The following is a 23,533-nucleotide window of genomic DNA, read 5'->3' on the forward strand; positions in this document are numbered from 1 at the left end:
AGACGTCCCAGCTGCTGTTGTTCAGTGGCGTATGCCCTGATTTAGAATTGCAAATTTCTTCTGGTATAATTTGGGTTTCACATTTTACTCCATAAAATTGTAGGAGAATACAAGTGCGTATCTCTGTTACATCATCTGTTGTCTTGCTCACGTGATACTAGGTGTGATGTGCTAGGAAGACCACAGGATTGACGTTGTGATGGATTTGTTCAGGCAGAACTAGTCAGCTTAATTTATCCCACCTGATCGAAGAGCCAGGTCTTGAGAAGTCTTCTAAAGGCCAGCAGGTCCTGGGTCCGTCGTAGGCTGGTATGGAAAGCGTTCTAGGTCTTGGCGGCGAGGTCGGAGAAGGATCTGCCACCGGCGGTGGTTTTCCGGATACGAGGAACTGTGGCCGCAGAGCGGAGGTTGCGGGTAGGGGAAGCGGAAGCGGAGTCTGATGTTGAGGTATGTTGGTCCGGTCTTGTGTAGTGCTTTGTGTGCGTGGGTGAGGAGTTTGAAGGTGATTCTCTTGTTGACGAAGTTTACTTTTAACAACACATTCCTTCTTCCTCCATCGTCTCCACTTATTTCTGCCCCCAAAAATCGCCCCCCCTCACAAGCTACCTTCTTCTATCGCAGAGGTTTCACTCTGCCCCACAAGGTGATTCACTGCTGATTCCAACAGTAATCTGGCCACTCGCTGCGTATCACAATCCTCTTTTCACTTTCACCGGCATGCTTCTATTCCCACGCTTTTCCAGTTTCACAGCGCAATCGTGCCTCTCTTCCCTGCGCACACTCCCTGCCTCCCTCCTTCTCTCCTTAGATGCTTAGGTTTCTATTTATTTCAGATACTTTTAGCCTGCACATACATGTAGCTTTCTACTAATCGCTCCCACTTCTATTTTTTTTATTTTTTTTAAACTTAAGTGGGACCTGACGGATAGGGGAGAAGGTGTCATTTCCCAAGATCACACATCGCTATAAATTCTAGTTCAACAAAGTCTGTATGGCAGACACAAGAGTGCCTCTCACCCCGACTTCGGATATCTCGGTTTCAAAAACAAGCTCCTTTTGCCCACAAATGTTTATTTGTGTAGGTTATTCTCCCCAGGGCAAGCTTTACCTATTTTTGGGTTATAGCTTGACCTCTGATTTCCACACCATTCTCCTCCCACGCGTGGTCCTTTCTACTTTCACATCTCATTCTGTCCTCCACTCTCACATTTTTTTAAATTAATTTTTTACCCAACCACTTCCTGAATCTTTCAAAGCAAATGTCTTTGTGTTCTCCTTGTTTTTTTGTTTCCAACTCACATGTTCTCTTCTGCACCCCACTTCTTTCTTTCTTTTCCCACAACATTCGGCCCACGCTGATTTTTATTTTCCTCCCATATGTCACGTCTGTATTGTACCCCTCCGTTGTCACCGAGGAACTGGGAAACCCCTGTTAATTTGGGGTGTAGAGAGTTATTGTGCTCACGGTGGAATGGACAGGTCTGAGTCTGTAATGTAGAGCCACACAAGATTTGAAGAGCCACGGGGCCTGTTCTCTTTGGGTAGTCGGGACTTCAAGGCGCTGCAGCGAGTGCCTTGTGTTCTGAAGGCAGGCAGTGCCGCCTTCAAAGTGCTGCTGCAGCCTGCATTTATTCACAGGGCCGTGGGGGGAGTGGTAGAGTTGGGGAGGACTACCTTCCAGGGCTTGGTAGAAGCCCGAGCTCCCTGTGCTCCAATAGGATGTGGCGGCCTGTAACTCTCTAGGTAGCAGGGGTTTCAATGAGCTATATGGCCTGAGCTTAGTAGGCAGCAACTGGCGTCCGAGAGCACCACAGGCCTCAAGGGGCTGCTGCAACCGGTGTGCACTAGGCCATGGGCGGGGCCCTCAAAGACCACCACAAATAGCCTGTTTCTTCTAAGCTACACCTTGTCCTGTCTCTAGGCATCTTGGCTTCAAGGAGCTGCAGCATTTGAGCTCTTTGTGCAGCCTTTGCTTCCTAGGCAGCAGCTTTGAAGTGTCACAGAGGCCTGTGCTGTTCCTGCCATACGGACTACAAGGGGTGATAGATTCCTTACCGACCCACCTATCCTCTCCGTTCTGCGAACCGATATCTAGGGTTAAGGTCACCCTCTTTCAGGGCCCTAGTTTCATGGCACCAGTGTTGGTTCTATCATGGCTCTGCGTATCTGGCACGGAAAAGCTGTGTATCAGAACTGACGTCAGCGCGCATGGGCGGCGTCTAGGTACTCTGACGACGTCATTCCAGCGCTAACGACGCCTACAATGGTCGCGGAGCCGCAGACGACGCCTGCCGGCGCGCAGGGGTATTGCTACGCAAAATTTTCGGATTCAGTCTGACTCCTGGGGATATTCTAAGGTAAGGAATCTATCACTAATGTCTCTTACAGATATATCGTTACACAAGTAGTAACTTGTGCTTTTATACATATAGTGGACATCTGTCGTCCTCCTCTCGGCGTCAAGGCGTCACCTTCTCGGTGACGATCGGCGTCAGGTGCAAAGTCAATGGACCCAACTGAAAGGAATGCTGATTTTCAACTTTCCGCTCATGGTGGGACTTCTGAAAGAGGTATTATGTAGGAGTCTGGGCTATTACAGCCTATTGCTGACAATATTTCACCTCTTGTAGAGGAGAATTGGCTTTCTGCACTAGGTGAAGCTTGTGGGCTGGAGTCTTCCCGCCTCAGGACTACTATCTCCTCCTAGTCGTGCTACTGGAGCAAGTTCCTCTTTTCCAGATATATTGTGGAGATTGGCAATGGTTTTGCATTTATCTCTTTCTAAGGTGAAGTCCACTGAGCCCCTGATTGATGTTCTTGATCAAGGTCAGACAGGGGTGGAGCCGGTTCTCCCATATAGTGAGGCCCTGTACGACATATTGTTGGGCACTTAGGCTAAATCTAATACGGGGGCCTCGGTGGATCATGCTATATCTCGCAGGCACTTGCCTGCTCCTGGAGATCTCTGCTAGTCTCCTCAAGCATCCTAATCCTACATCTCTTAGTTTTGTAGTACAGGCTGCTTCAGCCTCACAGAACATGGATTTTCTATCTACTGTTTCATCGTATAACGATTCTAGGAGACAAGGTTCGTATGGCAAACATATTTTTACTCAACTAGTCCTGCTGTAAGGTCCACTAACACGTCTTTGTTTCTTGGGCGTTTTTCTCATGCTTTGTGGGAATCCTTGCAGACTATGTTCCCATCACTTAAGATGACCTCCAGTCTAATCTTGAACAGCTGATTGGGGTGGCCAACAGGCAGCTAAGCTGATTATTAGATGTGACGTGAATACTACTGATTCAGTAGGTCAGGCCATGGCGGCATCTTCTGTGGCACCACAATGCCTTGCCTGGTTAAGGACCTCTGCTTTTTCAGAGGCTGTTCAAACTGCTTTGGTCGATATGCCTTTTGATGGCACCCATCTTTTTGGTGCCAACGCCAACTCAGCTTTACGGCATTTCCATGATAGAAGAAGTGAGACAGAGTCCTAAATTCTCTTTCTCTATTTAGATACTTACTAGCTTACCCGTCGCGCGTTGCTGAGATCTCAGAAGAAAGGAAATTTAAGGAAACTTGTTATGATAACATTCAATTTACATTGTCATTTTTATTGAAACGTATTCATTTTAATATGGAAAACATTTCAAAGTGTTGTTTTAGCCCCTCCCACGCTGGTGACGGAACCGCTCCGTCACGCCCCTCGTGTGGGCTGTGCTGGTGACGGAACGGTTCCGTCCGGCCCGCTCGCCGCGCCTGCGCGGCGTGGTCTATTGAGCAGGCGGGGCCGTGACTGAACCGTTCCGTCACAAGCACAGCTCACCCGAGGGGCGTGATGGAGCGGTTCCGTCACCAGCGTCGGAGCGCCGCGCGGCCCACCCCTCCCCCCACCCCTTAGCACTGCGGCGGAAAGGGATAATTCTGTTTATTTATTCGAGTGCTTGTGGATAAACGTTATTTTTAGTTTTTCCGTCTGGTGCGTAGACGAATAAATCAGAAGGTTTTCTGACGCGTGAGCTGGCCACATACAGTTGTCCATGTGAGAAGCACGGATTCTCCAAATCTAGTCAACACACTTGCAGCGATTGTCCTTGTGCTTTGTTGATGGTCATTGCAAAAGCGTGTCGCACCGGAAACTGTAAACGTTCATTATTGGAAATATTATGATGGCCCTGGGGGGACAGTGGGCCGATATTTTACAAATTTTTCTTTTTCTTTTTTTTTTTTCGCCATAAACTTTCGCGGGAATGTACTCAACAACTTTTAACAATTTTTTTTCAAAAAATTTGTATTATTATTTTTTTGTTGTTGCCAGAAACCTTCGCGAGAGTGTACTCAACAACTCCCCAAAGTTTCATGCTGATCGGATGAATGGTGTAGTAATGCATAAAGGACAAACAGACATACTTTCGTTTTTATATATGTAGATAGATTTGATTTGTTCCCTATACTTGGGTTGTATGGGGGATATTAATCTTCTGGTTCTTACATGGCTGGCCATGCTATGGCAGTGCCATGGTGGTATAAATTCCACCTGTTGGCGACAACTGATCTGGTATTCCGCGGTTAGCATATATTATTGTTTTAATACTTTTTTTCTCTGATGATGAACTTTATGCTCAAGAGATCATTTGGTTGTGATTTTTCTTCCAGCTAATAAGTTTACTTATGCTTTATGCTTCTTTCGTAGCAGTGTGGTAGGCTTGTATACATTACTTTTGATTTCCAGTATCTCTTATAGGGAAATCTAGCTTATGCCCTATGGGAGACCTTTTATACAAAAAGTATGCTTAGTTTGAACACCTACTCTGAATGTCCACTTCAGTGCAATTTTGGGTCCGATTTGACAAAGATTTCTACTAGGACATTCTTGTTTGATCAGTTCTTCATGTGATTACCGTCCTTTTCGCTGGTTTTGATGAGGTGCACTTTGCTCTGAATTCAGGGGCTGCACGGATTGCTTTTGCGTTAGGTGATTTTTGCAAAGGTTATGATAACCTATGAGGGGGTAATGCCAACTTTACCACGTTGTGAGTTCCTTGCCTGCGCATGGGGTTTTGTCCCTTGATATGTATTTCTCTTTCTTGCAGGTGTTACATATGGCTGGTTCGGCTGCTCTATTTGTATTCTTGTGAATGATTAGACTACTAACGCATACCTCCATTTATGGATTTTCTTGGACATGGTTGTTCCACAATCACTGCTTTGAATATTATTTGGAATATTGTGTTAAAATATTTTAACTCTAGGGGTTAGTTTTTACAGCCATGTCCATCATTTTCTGAAAGGATTTCTTCTTTTCTTAAAGAGAATGTGCGCCTCTATGGTTCTTCTATTCCTTAAAAAGATCCTGAGTTTTTCTTTCCATATACTTTGATAGGAATGTGCAGTTATACTTTTCCTGTCGGGAGGTTGGATGTCCTCTTATCTCCTTGAGACATTTTCTTTCTCTAATCAACAATTACTCTTTTTGTGACTTAGTCTTTTTAGGGTTCAAATCTATAGATATATATGAGCCCTTGTCTGATTTACATTTTACAGTTCTGTCCAACTGGATAGCTCTTTTTGAGATTTCCATGGGTTAGGTTGTACTTAATTTTGACCTATTGGACCAAGTGTAGTCGTAACTGTCTGATGTTGGCAAGGTTTCATTATCCTGTGTTTTCTTTTCGGCTGATGATCGTAGCAATCGCTCAGGATACTTTCAAGCAGTTCGAATTATCTTAATTCTAAGTCTTTCTTTCTTTTGTTCTATTTCGATTTTCTGTTGAATTGAATTGAATTTAATTGATTTTCTGTTGTGTAGCCAGGGGTGTGGAATTTAATAAAATATCTACTTGTCCATGGGGCAGGTTGCTTCATAAATCTAATTGTTCTGTAACACAATCCACTTGTTCCTTTAGTGCCATGTTGTAGACTCTCTGATTATGCTAGGACTCACACCATAGTAGTGTTTGAATACTTGCAATCCCTCTATGTTGTCACATTTCTGCAGATCTACATCTGGGGCTGAAGGTAGTGGTAAGCAATAGTTCCAGGTTTAGAATGCTCTTTTGAGTCTGAGCAAGCCTACTAACATTCATGTTTTAAGGGTTTCCAATGACTCTTCTCTAATCTTTTCCCATACTGAGAAATGTTGGAAATTTACTTCTGACAATGGCAGACGTAAACCTTCTTCCAGAGTTGGGAGAGTTGGAGGGAAAGTGAACTTGCAAGCACTCAGATTTTCGCATGAACAAATATACGCATGCATATTTGCTCATGCTAAAATACAGTTCACAAATATTTTTTATAAGTACTATTTCTTGCCCTACTTCTGTAAAGTCTAGGGAATTCATGCAAGCCGTATAGTTGCACTAAATGCAAGGACATATACCATGGGTGCAATTCACTTTTGAGACTTTCTTTAAATACTTGGGCCCCTAATTTGGTCTGGCGTTGACCATGACCTTTTGGGTTTATTAAAATTCTGTCTCTCTCTCTGTATCGGCTGGCTTCACTGTGAGTGACCGCATTCTGTTATTTAACAAGGAGCATATCGGCACACAAAGTAGTTTTGTTAAGTGCCAGTAACTACTGTGGCACTGTGTGCTGTTTGAGACCAAAGACAATTTGCTTGTGCCAATGTTTGTTATAATGGCGAGGGCCCGGCAGCTCCCACACCAATAAGGTTTTACAAAAACCATGCCAAAACAAGTCACACATTGACAAAACTAAAAAAAAACCTGACCACCAATTTCAGACCTACTGGCTTGATTATTTTTGAAACTGGTTACACTGTTTTTCCATTATGAATATTTTTGGGAAATACTAGCATGCATCAATACATGGTATTAAATGATGCTACAAAGAAATGGTACCTGGAATTTTACAGTAGTTTAGCTAAATGTATTTTTTCGGCTTTCATGTTTTTACCAACATTTTATTTTGAAAGCAAAGAATCATCAATCTTGCTTTCAAGCTTATGCAAATATTTGCATCAAATCAGAGAGCATTCAGGAAGCATCATACATAGCCTCATATTGCTAAACTTTGAAAATCTGTGTACATATTTTTATACTGGAACCACTGTCAGTATGCAGTCAGAGCTTACAACATTTACTTAGAGCACTCACCCTAATAATAAAGGCCTTCAATTAATGAACCTTAAATACAAGTTTGAACAGCATTACAATATGGACAAAAATATGACCTTAACTGCAGACAGTGCCCTTCTGTGATCCATAATGTGGTACTACAACTGGTAGCCAAAGGGTTTATGCTGCAGGATGCTGGCCCTACTTGTCCCAAGGACAAAATACACATGGAAATTTGTAGCCCTTGACTCCAAACAATATGTCCTGGGTTTTGGCTATAGGAATTCCACATTCCTGCTGTGTAGGCATCATGGGTTGTTTTTCAGTTGTATTTTATCTATACTGGTATATGGCGTTCACACAGGTGTAATGTATCTGTTTTATGCATATTTATATATAGCTTTGCTATATACAATTAGGAAGGATATGTATTATATTTTTTGCAAATCTTACTATGAGATGCATTCGCTTCACTCTTCACTGTAGTTTTATCTGTGACTGTATGTCAAATCCTGTAGATATAGGTCTAGCGATATCTCTCTGTCTCTTTCTCTCTCTCTCTCTCTCTCTCTCTATATATATATATATATATATATATATATATATATATATATATATATATATATATACATATATATATATACCCCCTTAGACCCCCTTTTTTCTCGGCCCCCTTTTTTCTCGGCCCCCGCATGACGAATCCCCCCAAAACTTCCAGGGAAGAAGCGGAGCGGAGCTGGCCTAAATTTTGGAAAATTACACGCAAATTCCTTAACCGGCGCCAAAGTTATTCCCAAGAGAATGTTGCGGATTTCCTATAGTGCTAGGTCCTAACTATATATACCTACTGGCTATCGCCAGTCGATAGCCAGTAGGTATATATAGTTAGGACCTAGCACTATAGGAAATCCGCAACATTCTCTTGGGAATAACTTTGGCGCCGGTTAAGGAATTTGCGTGTAATTTTCCAAAATTTAGGCCAGCTCCGCTCCGCTTCTTCCCTGGAAGTTTTGGGGGGATTCGTCATGCGGGGGCCGAGAAAAAAGGGGGTCCCAAAACGTGATTTCCCCATGTTAATTTCCATAGGAAGAATAGACAAGGCTACAGCCCGAACCGCTGAATGGAATTACACCAAACTTTGCAAAATTGTAGGGACTGGTACGCAGAAGTGCCTTTTCCATATTTGGTGAAAATTGCTCCAGTGGTTTTTATGAAAATTAACTTCAAAAACACATATATATCTGGGCGGAGCCTAACCACATATCTCATCGTGAGATCGGATTGGCTGTCAGCACTACATCGAAGAAGTGTTGGCAGCCATCTTGGGACCAATATACATGATAGCACCTCATTAAAAAGCCATGTAGTTAATAGTTACATTATAAATCATTTGTTGACCGTACCATACTCATTTTAGGAATTGTGGTGTGTTCTAAGGTGATTTTACCATGTGAAAAAGCTTTCTGCTGGGATATCATGAATCATTTTTTAAAGAAAACTATTATCTCATGCTTTTCCCACAGTGGTATGGAAGGGGACCTATAAGCTAAACTGAAAGCATATTTTCTGTAAATTTACATTATCTTTCTCAGTCATGTGAGAATGAAATCTGACATTCTCAGTAAAACATGTACATACAACAAGGACAGAGACTGTCAGTTGATTCCTTTGTGTTCTACTGCAGCCTCCTAGAGTGTTCTAAAGAACAACTAGAGTGCTAACAGTCCTACTTATTACAAAGGTATGGCACACCTGAAGCCATCTTGATTGGAATAAAGTGGTAAGTCTGAAAACATTTTATTTAAAAAGGAACAAAATGAGGGGGTATATTTTGCCATAGAAAGTATGATTAGTGCTGCAGAAAAAAAAATTGGGCACATTTTGAGTGACTTCTCAAATCCTCTTCTATTTCATTAAAAAATTCTGACATGCAGTCTCCCAAGATGGCCACCAGAGACGAAAGAGTCCAAATGTAGCCCAAATATCACCCAGATATAGCCCAAGTATTGCCTAATGACAGAATGTCCCAGAGTGTTCTAAAGAACAACTAGAGCGCTAACAGTCTTACTTATGACAAAAGTATGGCACACCAGAAGCCATCTTGATTGGAATGAAGTGGTAAGTCTGAAAACATTTAATTTAAAAAGGAACGAAATGAGGGGGTTCATTTTGCCATAGAAAGTATGATTAGTGCTTCATAAAGAAAAATGAGGGCACATTTTGAGTGACTTCTCAAATCCTCTTCTATTTCATTAAAAAAATTCTGACATACAGTCTCCCAAGATGGCCACCAGAGGCAAAAGAGCCCAAATGTAGCCCAAATATCACCCAGATGTAGCCCAATCATAGCCCAATGACAGAATGTCCCCGAGTGTTCTAAAGAACAACTAGAGCGCTAACAGTCTACTTATTACAAAGGTATAGCACACCTGAAGCCATCTTGATTGGAATAAAGTGGTAACTCGTAAAACATTTAATTTAAAAAGGAACAAAATGAGAGGGTATATTTTGCCATACAAAGTATGATTAGTGCTGCAGAAAAAAAATTAGGGCACATTTTGAGTGACTTCTCAAATCCTCTTCTATTTCATTAACAAATTCTGACATGCAGTCTCCCAAGATGGCCACCAGAGACAAAAGAGCCCAAATATCACACAGATGTAGCCCAAGTGTAGCCCAATGATAGAATGTCCCAGAGTGTTCTAAAGAACAACCAGAGCGCTAACAGTCTTACTTATGACAAAAGTATGGCACACCAGAAGCCATCTTGATTGGAATGAAGTGGTAAGTCTGAAAACATTTAATTTAAAAAGGAACAAAATGAGGGGGCTCATTTTGCCATTGAAAGTATGATTAGTGCTTCAGAAAGAAAAAATAAGGGCACATTTTGTGAGACTTCTCAAATCCTCTTCTATTTCATTGAAAAAATTCTGACATGCAGACTGAAACATGCACTTTGAACACCTGCAGCAGACTTCCCTGGTGAGCAGTAGCTTTACTACAGTGATCTAATAAGCAACTAGAGTGCTAACATTCAGAATTCATTGCAAATGTGTGACACATCTGAATGCTTTCTTGATGGAACCAAAGTAAACAAGCATTGAAAATGCAATAGATCTTGCCCTCGATTATGTTAAAGCCATTCTGTTTGTAATGAGGTGGCTTTTTAGCTTTGCTTTTATTAGTGTTTTTAAAACTTTCATGTAAAAAACATGCATATGTATGCATATATGTATATGTATGCATGCATTTATATTTGTATTTATATATTTATATAGATATGCAGAATATATATGTTTATATATGTATGTATATATATATGTACACATACATATATATAAATGCATATATATGTGTATATGTGTGCGTGTAGAGAGGTAGAGAGATAGAGGTAGAGACTAGTAGAGTGAGAAGTAGAGCGAGGTAGAGAGGTAGAGAGTAGAGAGTGAGTAATAGAGAGTAGAGAGTTAGTATTAAAGAGTAGTAGAGAGCAGTAGAGAGAGTAACAGAGTGAGTAGTAGAGAGTAGTAGAGTGAATCGTAGAGTGAATAGTAGAGAGTGAATCGTAGAGTGAATCGTAGAGTGAATCGTAGAGTGAATAGTAGAGAGTGAATAGTAGAGAGTGAGTAGTAGAGAGTGAATAGTAGAGAGTGAGTAGTAGAGAGTGAGTAGTAGAGAGTGAGTAGTAGAGAGTGAGTAGTAGAGAGTGAGTAGTAGAGAGTGAGTAGTAGATAGTAGTAGATAGTGAGTAGTAGCGAGTGAGTAGTAGGGAGTGAGTAGTAGAGTAGTAGAGAATGAGTAGTAGAGAGTGAATATTAGAGAGTAGTGGAGTAGTAGAGAGTAAGTAGCAGAGAGTAGTGGAGAATATTCCAAAGTTTGGCACAGCACCACTTGCACAAAAAGTCCAATCAAATCATATCACTTAGAGTCCTTATTGAAGCTCTGAATCTTGGTGTATATTCAAATGCTTTCATTTTCCTTAAGTTTATGTACCACAGCCAGCCAACGCGTTTCGTTCTGTACAACAGAACTTCTTCAGGGCGTTCTTATTTCCTTCAAGTTATGTCGGTATCCTGTTGTCATAAAACTAGATATTTCTTCCAAATGTTAGACGAGACGTAAGTACATTCTTATTCAAAGTGACTAGGTATCAATTTTACCCACACAATTCGGGCAGACTTGAGTAATTTATAGCATCCTCAAAGTCAGTCTTTAAAAAATTCCAAAGTATAGGACATGATACTCCAAATCCAAATGTTTCTCAAGAAAAGCCATTTTCAATCGTTCGGAATATCGGCGTTTGGGCAGATATGACCCAGGGACCCCCAGTATGAAGGGGAATTAGTCCCCCCTCTGCAAACGCGTCAGTGGCCTGCGTTGCAGAGAGGTGTAAAAAGGGGCATAGCCTCATTACACCTCTGTGCAATGCAGCCCCCTGGTGCATACTGGAGGTTCCAGGTGGGCTAGTTGGCCCCCAGGGACCCCCAGTATGCAAGGGGAATTAGTACCCCCTCTTCAAACATGCACGGGGGCTGCGTTGCAGAGAGGTGTAAAAAAAGGGTGTGGCCTCATTACACCTCTCTGCAATGCAGCCCCCTGGCACATACTGGAGGCTCCTGGTGGGCTAGTTAGCCCCCAGAGACCCCCAGTATGCAAGGGGAATTAGTTCCCCCTCTGCAAACGCGCCAGGGGGCTGCGTTGCAGAGAGGTGTTACAAGTGGCGTGGCTTCATTACACCTCTCTGCAAAGCAGTCCCCTGGCGCATACTGGAGATACCTGGTGGGCTTTCAGGTCTTATATAGTTAGGAATTAGCATTAAAAAAAACTTTGAAATTCACTGAAAAAAACATAGGTTTCAGGCCTTATATAGTTAGGAATTAGCATTTAAAAACCTTGCAAATTCACTGAAAAAACCATAGGTTTCAGGCCTTATATAGTTAGGAATTAGCATTTAAAAAACCTTTGAAATTCACTGAAAAAACCATAGGTTTCAGGCCCTATATAGTTAGGAATGAGCATTTAAAAAACCTTTAAAATTCACTCAAAAAACTATAAGTTTTAGGGGTGTTATAGTAAGCTGGACATTTCACTCATACAAAACCATTGAAATTGCTCCTATATAGTTAGTTGTACTAACTATATTTCGCGCACCCGCAATCCACTGCTGATGATGTCACATATTACATCACTCATGACATGGTCAGTGACATCACTGATGACATCTCAAATGACATCACTGATGACATCACTGATGACATCATCCACGTGACAATCACATACACCTTTTCATACACTGGTAAAATCTTTCATCACTCTTTGTAAAATACAGAGTATCATATTTGAATCCATTGTTACAGCAATACAAGTATCTAAAAACCCACTCAGTGATTCATAGATGTATGCACACAACTAATCACTTACCTGTAGATTCACTCATACATGCTGTCAATGAACAATAGAACACTATCAAAAATACTTATACACCTAAATCGACTTTACACACCAGCACACATCCTATTCACATATGAAGTCATCCTACTCACTTATGCAAACAATACTTACATATTTACTTAGCTACACACTTATAAAAACACAACTTCATCTATTCATTTAGATAGTAAGTCATACTTAGTGAATTATAAAATCATTATTACAAGTATAAAGTTATCCATACAGTCACTCCACTCACACAATAATTGAGTCTTATGTATACTTATTTATATACAACAACTGACACATACACTGCCTTTTATTTTTCTAGTTTGTTGGACATGTACCATTGAGAAATATATTTGCTCATCACCACACCCATAAAGATATTCACTCACCCAAACAACTGTTAGAACATGTAGTTTTAACTTCATATATCTAGTGAATCAACTATTCACACATCTTTGGGCAGTCACACCCCCCCCCCCCCCCACCGAACCGCACACACATTCACTCTCACATACAAATACTCAGTTAACTAATCAATAACTAATATAGACTTTCACATAGCTAGTAACCAACTGGAGAATCAGTTTACACAACAACTGACAAAGTGATACATATATTCAAACAGTTTAGTCACTATCCACTATATTTAGTGAGACACTATTTATTTATTTGTTTATTTAATGGTTTTGTAAAGCGCGTAGTAACTCAAAGAGCATCCCAGCGCTGACCTGTTTCTCAAAGGGTTTCTGCCGTATGATGAAATTATGTTTGAGGGAAAAGGAGGGTCTTTAGGGTTTTTCTGAACTGGAGGTAGTTCGGTTCTGTCCTAAGTCTTCGTGGTAGATGGTTCCAATGTTTGGCCGTGTGAACCGAGAAGCGTCGGCCGCCGGTCTTGGCTTTTTTGACTCTGGGAACTGCGATAAGATTTTCTGCACTAGACCGGAGATCTCTCTCCGCCTTGTAGGGGATTAGGAATTCTTTGTGAAGAGGGGGGCCGTTATTGTTGAGGGTTTTATGGGCCAAGCAGAGGGCCTTGAAGACAACCCTTTCTCTAACTGGAAGCCAGTGGAGGGACTTAAGAGCTGGCCTGGCGGAGGATCTTCCTGGTGTGCCCGTGAGTAGGCGGGCGGTGGCGTTTTGGACTTTTTGCAGCGTGTTCATGGTGGCTTCAGGTGCTCCTAGGTAGATGGCATTACAGTAGTCCAATCTTGCCAGGATTAGACCCTGAATGAGGAGCCTCCTTGCGGTTTCGGGGAGCAGGGGGAAGATCTTCCTGCAGGCTCTGAGTAGCCCAAAACATGTCCCTGCCGTTCTTTTTGCCTGGGTTTTAAAGCTCATGTCCTTCTCGATCCACACACCAAGGCTCTTGACCTCTTCCTTGGGTGCGGGAGGGTCACCTAGGCAGCTGGGCCAAAGGTGAAGTGGCAGAGAGGGCCCCTTGTGGCCCATCAAGAGTATCTCAGTCTTGGACCCGTTCAGCTTCAGCGAGGAGAGATTCATCCATCGGTGGACTTCGGAAAGGCAGCTGTGGAGATCAGATGGGGCGTGGTGGGGGTGTGAAAGGGTTACGACCAACTGTGTGTCGTCGGCGTAGTTAATAATTGACACGCCGAACGAGCTGACCCTCTTCTCCAGTGGGGCCATGTACACGTTAAATAACGTAGGGCTCAAGGATGAGCCCTGCGGTACTCCGCACCGGAGGGGTATAGTAGGTGAGTGGCTGTCATTTTCCTGCACCTGGAAGGAACGTCCTGATAAGAAGGATTCTAGCCACTTCAAGGCCGTACCTTTTAGTCCGATTTCTCCCAGTCGGTGGATTAGGGTGGAATGGTCTACAGTGTCGAAGGCCGCACTGAGGTCCAGGAGGATCACTGCCACTGATCCTCCTGTGTCCAGAATGCTTCTGGCCTTCTCCACTGCTGCCAGGAGAGCGATGTCCGTGCCCTGACCTGGACGGAACCCTGTCTGGGAGACCCCTAAGAGGTTGTTGCTCTCTAGGTAAAGCGATAATTGCTTGTTCAACAGCTTCTCTGCGATCTTGCTGTTTCCAGGGAGAAGGGAGATGGGCCTATAGTTGGAGAAGTCCTGCGGGTCTAAGGAGGGTTTTTTTAGAAGACCTTTGACTGCCGCCGCTTTCCAGCTGGGGGGGACTATGCCCTCCGAAAGAGAGGAGTTGATCAGGGCCGTGAGGGGAGGGATGATGGTGCTCGATACTTTTTTTAGGAAGCGGAGGGGAGCAGGGTCGAGGGGGGAGCCACTTTTAATTGAGGCCAGAGTTGCTCCTACCTCTTCCGTTGTTACAGGGCTGAAGGCGTCCAGGGAGGGTTGGGGGCGTGCAGACAGCAGGGGAGGAGTAGTGGTGGTGATGGTGAGATCCTGCTCTGTGTGGGCCTGATCGGGGGGGGTATAGTAAGAAGAATTTTTTGAATCTTCTCGTCAAAGAAGGTGGCTAAGTTGTTACATTTGGTTTCAGCTTCTTTGGGATCGAGGGGTTTAAGTGGGGGGTCAGGGGCATGGAGGAGTTCTTTAAGAACAGAATAGGTTTCGTGGGCCGAGCAGGCGGCGTTTTTAATTCTGTTCTCGTAGAAGCTGATTTTGGTGTTGCGGTGCTCTTTTTTGTAAGATTTTACAGAGGTACGGAATGATTCTTTTTGTTCCTCGGTTTTTTCCTTCCTCCAGATGCGTTTATTCCTTTTGCAGGCCTTACGCAGAAGGTTGAGTTCCGGGGTATACCAGGGTGAGGGGTTAACTCTCTTGGTGTGTTTCAGAGAGTGGGTTTTAGGCATAATGGCGTCGAGCGATTGGGTAACCCAGGTGTTGAATTCTTTATCCCCTGCCAGAGTGTCATGGGGGGGGGGGTAGGGAACGTTTTCCCTGAGTTTGGCTGCCCAAACGTCTGGTTCCAGTTTCTGCCATCGTCTGGTATACGTTCTGATTTTGGGAGGTGGAGGGGGCGGAGTGATGATGTCCCATACTAGGGGGACCAAAAAGTGGTCCGTCCAGGGAAGGGGGATATGGTCAAGCGTTTTCAGGTTGGGGATGTTGGAGAAGATGGGATCAAGCAGTTGCCCTCTTTCATGAGTGGCCTGTGGGTTTTTAAGGTCAAGGCCCATTAAGGTGAGATCCTGGAGTAGTTCACTGGCCTGCTTGTCATCCGGGTCCAAGAAATGTACATTCAAGTCTCCTAGTAGTAGGTAGTTAGTGGTGGACGTACATTTAATGGAGGTCTGGTCAGTAATTTTGTTCGGAAAGTCTCCTAGATTGCCTGGCGGACGGTATACCAGCGTTCCTGACAGCGAGGTAACTGGGGAGATTTGTATCGTATAGTGGCAGCTTTCGTATCCCTTGATGTTGCCGTCAGATGTTCTACAGGTGAGGCTGTCTTTAAGAATTATGGCTAGTCCACCTCCCCTTCCCTCTGGTCTGTTCAGTGAGCACATGGCGTACCCGGGGGGGAGTGCTAGAACGGTGTCGGGGCCACTGCTGGGGGTGAGCCAGGTTTCTGTTAGAAACAGAATGTCTAAGGCATTGTTTGTGATTAAGAGGTTCACTTCGTGTGAGTGTTTCACGAGCGACCTGCAGTTAAGTAGGCCTAGGTGCAAGCCCTTGGGTGCCGGGTTCTGTTCGGCGGGGTCGCAGATGTTGCATCCGGAGAATTGGGTATCTCCATTCAGGATGCGCGAGCAGGAGGGTTGTTTGTTGGGGTTTAAGGCTAATAAGTCCTCACGGGTGTAGGTCCGGTCGTTACGGGCCGAAAAGGGCAGAGTGGCTGGGCCTAGGGCCGGCTGCGCCCGTCCGCTGCGCTCCCTGTGCTGACACATGTTTTATGGGGAGGTTTATGGGCGTTGGAGGGGTGGGCGTGGCCAACAGGAGTGGGCGTGTCCCGTGGCTCCTCGAGGCGAGTGATGGCGGCGAGCAAGCGTTTCCTGCCCCTGACAGCGCTTAGATCGGCTGATTAGGGTTACCAGGTGAGCGCTAAGGAGTGGGTGCCAAGTGGTTTAAAAACACAGGATACAATTTTAAAAGCAATGATTTTTCGAGTTTTTTAAGCTAACAAGACTCCCGGCTTCCGCCTCAGGAGGATCAGGTACAATGCGGCACTAGGAATCAGGGCGCGCTTTTTGTACTGGCGAGGGGTGGGCGTGGCCAACAGGAGTGGGCGTGTCCCGTGGCTCCTCGAGGCGAGTGATGGCGGCGAGCAAGCGTTTCCTGCCCCTGACAGCGCTTAGATCGGCTGATTAGGGTTACCAGGTGAGCGCTAAGGAGTGGGTGCCAAGTGGTTTAAAAACACAGGATACAATTTTAAAAGCAGTGATTTTTCGAGTTTTTTAAGCTAACAAGACTCCCGGCTTCCGCCTCAGGAGGATCAGGTACAATGCGGCACTAGGAATCAGGGCGCGCTTTTTGTACTGGCGAGGGGTGGGCGTGGCCAACAGGAGTGGGCGTGTCCCGTGGCTCCTCGAAGCGAGTGATGGCGGCGAGCAAGCGTTTCCTGCCCCTGACAGCGCTTAGATCGGCTGATTAGGGTTACCAGGTGAGCGCTAAGGAGTGGGTGCCAAGTGGTTTAAAAACACAGGATACAATTTTAAAAGCAGTGATTTTTCGAGTTTTTTAAGCTAACAAGACTTCCGGCTTCCGCCTCAATTGGTCAAGTAAACAGTCAATTACACTGCTACTAAATCCTCCATCCAAATATTTATTTTTATATATCCACTCATTCTTCAATGCAAATTGCTATATATATAATGCATATTTAAATAACGAAGCAAACCACATTCACTGGATGATGTCATCAGTGATGTCATCAGTGATGTCATTTGAGATGTCATCAATGATGTCACTGACCATGTCATGAATGATGTAATATGTGACTTCATCAGCAGTGGATTGCGGGTGCGCGAAATATAGTTAGTACAACTAACTATATAGGAGCAATTTCAATGGTTTTGTATGAGTGAAATGTCCAGCTAACTAGAACACCCCTAAAACTTATAGTTGTTTGAGTGAATTTTAAAGGTTTTTTAAATGCTAATTCCTAACTATATATGGGCTGAAACCTATGGTTTTTTCAGTGAATATATATATATATATATATATATATATATATATATATATATATATATATATATATATATATATATATATATATATATATATATATATATATATATATATATATATATATATATATATATATATATATATATATCCTACTGGCGGTCGCCAGTAGGTATATATAGTTAGGATTTTTTCTCTATGGGATTTTTGAAAATTCTATGTCTAATAACTTTGGCGTTTGTGGACGGAATTGGCTGAAATTTTCAGGAAAATGGAACATTTTGTTTCTGAGCAGCCCCTGACAATTTGGGGGGGTTTCATCAAGGGGGGGCCGAGAAAAAAGGGGGGTCCCAAAACGCATTTTTCCCATGTTAATTTCCATAGGGCGGTTGGCCTCACTTTTAGCTCGAACGGCTGAATGGATTTGCACGAAACTTGGCAAAATTGTAGGGACTGTTAGCCCGATGTGCCTTTGCTAGGTCTCAATATATGTGCTCCGGTGGATTTTGAGTAATTTAGGTTCAAAAAAAGATATATATCTGGGCGGAGCCTAACCACACATCTGATCTGATTGGCTGTCAGCACTTCATCCAAGAAGTGTTGGCAGCCATCTTGGGACCAATATACATGATAGCACCTCATTAAAAAGCATTGTAGTTAATAGAGGGTTTTAGGACTTTAGTTACATTATAAATCATTTGTTGATGGTACCATACTCCTTTTAGGAATTGTGGTGGGTTCTAAGGTGATTTTACCATGTGAAAAAACCTTCTGCTGTGATATCATGAATATTGTTTGAAAGAAAACTAATATCTCATGACTTTCCCACAGTGGTTTGGAAGGGGATCTATAAGCTAAACTGAAAGCATATTTTCTGTAAATTCACATTATCTTTCTCAGTCATGTGAAAATGAAGTCTGACATTCTCAGTAAAACATGTACATCCAACAAGGACAGAGACTGTCAGTTGATTCCTTTGTGTTCTACTGCAGCCTCCTAGAGTGTTCTAAAGAACAACTAGAGCGCTAACAGTCCTACTTATTACAAAGATATGGCACACCTGAAGCCATCTTGATTGGAATAAAGTGGTAACTCTTAAAACATTTAATTTAAAAAGAATCAACATGAGGGGGTATATTTTGCCATAGAAAGTATGATTAGTGCTGCAGAATGAAAAATTAGGGCACATTTTGAGTGACTTCTCAAATCCTTTTCTATTTCATTAAAACATTCTGACATGCAGTCTCCCAAAATGGCCACCAGAGACAAAAGAGCCCAAATGTAGCCCAAATATCACCCAGATGTAGCCCAAGTATAGCCCAATGACAGAATGTCCCAGAGTGTTCTAAAGAACAACTAGAGCGCTAACAGTCCTACTTATTACAAAGGTATGGCACACCTGAAGCCATCTTGATTGGAATAAAGTGGTAACTCTTAAAACATTTAATTTAAAAAGAAACAACATGAGGGGGTATATTTTGCCATAGAAAGTATGATTAGTGCTGCAGAATGAAAAATTAGGGCACATTTTGAGTGACTTCTCAAATCCTTTTCTATTTCATTAAAACATTCTGACATGTAGCCTCCCAAAATGGCCACCAGAGACAAAAGAGCCCAAATGTAGCCCAAATATCACCCAGATGTAGCCCAAGTATAGCCCAATGACAGTATGTCCCAGAGTGTTCTAAAGAACAACTAGAGCGCTAACAGTCCTACTTATTACAAAGGTATAGCACACCTGGAGCCATCGTGATGGGAATAAAGTGGTAACTCTTAAAACATTTAATTTAAAAAGGAACAAAATGAGGGGGTATATTATGCAATAGAAGGTATTATTAGTGCTGCAGAAAGAAAAATTAGGGCACATTTTGAGTGACTTTTCAAATCCTCTTCTATTTCATTAAAAAATTCTGACATGCAGTCTACCAAAATGGCCACCAGAGACAAAAGAGCCCAAATGTAGCCCAAATACCACCCAGATGTAGCCCAAGTATAGCCCAATGACAGAATGTCCCAGAGTGTTCTAAAGAACAACTAGAGCGCTAACAGTCCTACTTATTACAAAGGTATGGCACACCTGAAGCCATCTTGATTGGAATAAAGTGGTAACTCTTAAAACATTTAATTTAAAAAGGAACAAAATGAGGGGGTATATTTTGCCATATGAATTATGATTAGTGCTGCAGAAAGAAAAATTAGGGCACATTTTGAGTGACTTCTCAAACCCTCTTCAATTTCATTAAAAAATTCTGACATACAGTCTCCCAAGATGGCCACCAGAGACAAAAGAGCCTAAATGTAGCCCAAATATCACCCAGATGTACCCCAAGTATAGCCCAATGACAGAATGTCCCAGAGTGTTCTAAAGAACAACTAGAGCGCTAACAGTCTTACTTATGACAAAAGTATGGCACACCAGAAGCCATCTTGATTGGAATGAAGTGGTAAGTCTGAAAACACTCAATTTAAAAAGGAACAACATGAGGGGGTTAATTTTGCCATAGAAAGTATGATTAGTGCTTCAGAAAGAAAAATTAGGGATCATTTTGAGTGACTTCTCAAATCCTCTTCTATTTCATTAAAAAAATTGTGACATGCAGACTGAAACATGCACTTTGAATACCAGCAGCAGACGTCCCTGGTGAGCAGTAGCTTTACTACAGTGATCTAATGTGCAACTAGAGTGCTAACATTCAGAATGTATGGCAAATGTGTGACACATCTGAATGCCTTCTTGATGGAACCAAAGTAAACAAGCATTGAAAATGCAATAGATCTCGCCCTCGTTTAAGTTAAAGCCATTCTGTTTGTAATGAGGTGGCTTTTTAGCTTTGCTTTTATTAGTGTTTTTTCAACTTTCATGTAAATAACATGCATCTGTATGCATATAAGTATATGTATGCATGCATTTATGTTTGTATTTATATAGATATACAGATGATATATGTTTATATATGTATGTAAATATATATATTCACTGAAAAAACCATAGGCTATAGACCATATATAGTTAGGAATTAGCATTTACAAAACCTTGAAAATTCACTGAAAAAAACATAGGTTACAGACCATATATAGTTAGGAATTAGCATTTACAAACCCTTGAAAATTCACTGAAAAAACTATAGGTTATAGACCATATATAGTTAGGAATTCGCATTTACAAAACCTTATTTTACTCACACAAAACCATTGAAATTCCATATATAGTTAGTTGCACTAACTATATATCGCGCACCCGCAATCCACTGCTGATGATGTCACATATTACATCATTCATGACATGGTCAGTGACATCACTAATGACATCACTGATGACATCTCAAATGACATCACTGATGACATCACTGATGACAACATCCAGTGACTGTATGTTTCTGTAAAGTTAAAATATGTCTTACATATTGAAGAATGAGTGGATGTATAAGTGTCTGGATGAAGGATTTAGTAGGTGCATGACTGACTGTATGAGTGAGTGATTAAATGTGTCTCACTGAGTGCATGGGTTAGTGACTAAACTGTCTTAATTTGAGCATCATTATGTCTGTTGTTCTGTAAACTGTTGCATGTGTTGATAAGTAGCTATATCAGTAACTATATGGGTTATTGATTGGTTGCCCAAGTATTTGTATGGGAGACTGAGTGTGTGTGTGGGTGGCTGGGAGGTGTATGACTCTGTGCATAGATGTGTGAGCAGTTGATTCACTAGATGTATGGTTTCAAAAGTGCATGTGGAAACAGCTGTATGGGCGGTTGACTGTGTGCATGAGTGTATTGGTGAGTGAATGGATATCTCAGTGCTACATGTCAAAGTAAGTACATATGTAAAACACAGTACATGTGAGAGTTGACATATATAAATAGCTGTGCATAAGAGCCAGTGAATGTGTGAGTGGCTGTATGGATCATTGTGAACTTGTATCAGGGATTGTATAAGAGAGTAAATATGTGTTAGTATATGTTTGAATAAGTAAAGTTTGTATAACTGTATAGTTGAGGAAATGGAGGTGTGATTGATTCTTTGCATGACTGACTAGGTGTGTGAGTAACTCCATGGATGAGTGACAGTCTGTGAGTGTCTGTTTACACTGATTGTATCTAAGGTTATATTAGAGTCTGAAGAGGTTCATCGTATTATCACATGAATGATATCATCAGTGATGTGATCAGTAATGTCAAATGAGATGTCATCAGTGATGTCATCAGTGATGTCATTTGAGATGTCATCAGTGATGTCATTTGAGATGTCATCAGTGATGTCATCAGTGATGTCACTGACCATGTCATGAATGATGTAATATGTGACATCATCAGCAGTGGATTGCGGGTGCGCGATATATAGTTAGTGCAACTAACTATATATGGAATTTCAATGGTTTTGTGTGAGTAAAATAAGGTTTTGTAAATGCGAATTCCTAACTATATATGGTCTATAACCTATGGTTTTTTCAGTGAATATATATATATATATATATTACCCACTGGCGGTCACCAGTAGGTAGTTATAGTTAGGACCTATTTTCCACGCGGCCCCCTTCCCCAAATAATAAAAAAAACAAAGAGGCAGGCTGGCCCCGGATGGGATCCCGGGCCCATAATAGGCCTGAGCAGGGGGGCCACAAGGGCCAACATTTAAAAAAAAAAAAAACAATGGCCAGGCCCCTGAGGATTGGGTCCCCGGGGGCCAGAAGTGGCCCGGGAAGAAGGGCACGCCGCCCCCTACTAAATTATAAATAACTTTTTTATTATTAAAATTATTTAAAAAAGAGAAAGGGGCCATAAATGGCAAGAGGAGGGGGGCCATGCAGCCCACCTCCACACAAAAAAAATGGCCATGCCCCAGGGGATGGGGTCCCCGGGGTGAATATGGCCTCGGGAGGGGGGCCACGTGGCCCCCTCCCGAATTTGAGATTTAAAAAAATTAATTTGAGGAAAAGAAGGGGGCTACACAGCCCCCCTTCTTACAAAAAAAAGGAAGAAAAGACCGGCTTCATGCCGGAGGCCATGCTCCCTTCTTGCAGCACTCTGCAAACGCGTCCCCTGGCGCATTTGCAGAGGGGGAACGAATTCCCCTCGAATAGTGGAGGTCCCTGGGGGCAAACTAGCCCACCAGGAACCTCCAAGATGCGCCAGAGGGCTGCGTTGCAGAGAGGTGTTCCTAGGCCACGCCCCTTTTTACATCTCTCTGCAGCGCAGCTCTGTGGTGCTTACTGGAGGTAGCTGGTGGGCTAGTTGCACCCCAGTTTGGCCTCTGAACACCTCTGTGCAATGCAGCCCCCTGGCGCATAATGGAGGTACACGGTGGTCTAGTTGGCCCCCAGGGACCCACTGGATTGAGGAGAAATTAATTCTCCAACTTAAAAAGCGCCACAGGGCGTGTTTGTAGACATGTCACCTCAGGCCACACCCCCTTCCTTCACCACTGTGCAAAAGCGCCCTGTGGCTCGTTTTAAGTTCGGGAATTAATTCTCTTTCAATACTGAGGGGACCAAATAGCCCAACAGGTATCTCCAGTATGCCCCAGGGAGCTGCGTTGCAGACTAGTGTTTAGAGGCCGTGCTCCTTTTTACACCTCTCTTTAACGCATCTCTGTGGCACTTATTGGTGTACTATTTTGACCCTAGGGACCCTTAAGATTGAAGGGGACTTAATCTCTCAATTTAGAACGGCCACAGGGCGCGTTTACACAGTGGTGAAAGTAGGGGACAGGGCCTGAGGTGATGTGTGCAAACACGCCCTGTGGCGCGTTTTAAGTTGAGGAAAAAATTCCCCTTCAATCCTAAGGGACCTTGGGGACCAAGTAGTCCACCAGGTAATGTGATGTAAAATGTAATTATAATGTAATTAAAAAAATAAAATATGTAAAAATAAATGGTTTAAAAAAAATTTGTAAATCAGTATCAAAAAAATAAATATAACAATTAATACATTTAAAAATTGTCGTTTACAAAACGTTTGA

The 23,533-nt window shown here is 42.6% G+C and overlaps 1 protein-coding gene across 4 annotated transcripts in view; it reads left to right on the forward strand.

Annotated features, from left to right (window-relative positions):
* The window catches only part of LOC147729330 (zinc finger protein 862-like), a 376,617-nt gene that overhangs the window by 297,383 nt on the left and 55,701 nt on the right, over positions 1-23,533 (forward strand). The window lies entirely within an intron of this gene.

This window comes from Lissotriton vulgaris, chromosome 2_2, assembly GCF_964263255.1.
Source record: "Lissotriton vulgaris chromosome 2_2, aLisVul1.2, whole genome shotgun sequence".
Classification (NCBI taxonomy): Eukaryota; Metazoa; Chordata; class Amphibia; order Caudata; family Salamandridae; genus Lissotriton; species Lissotriton vulgaris.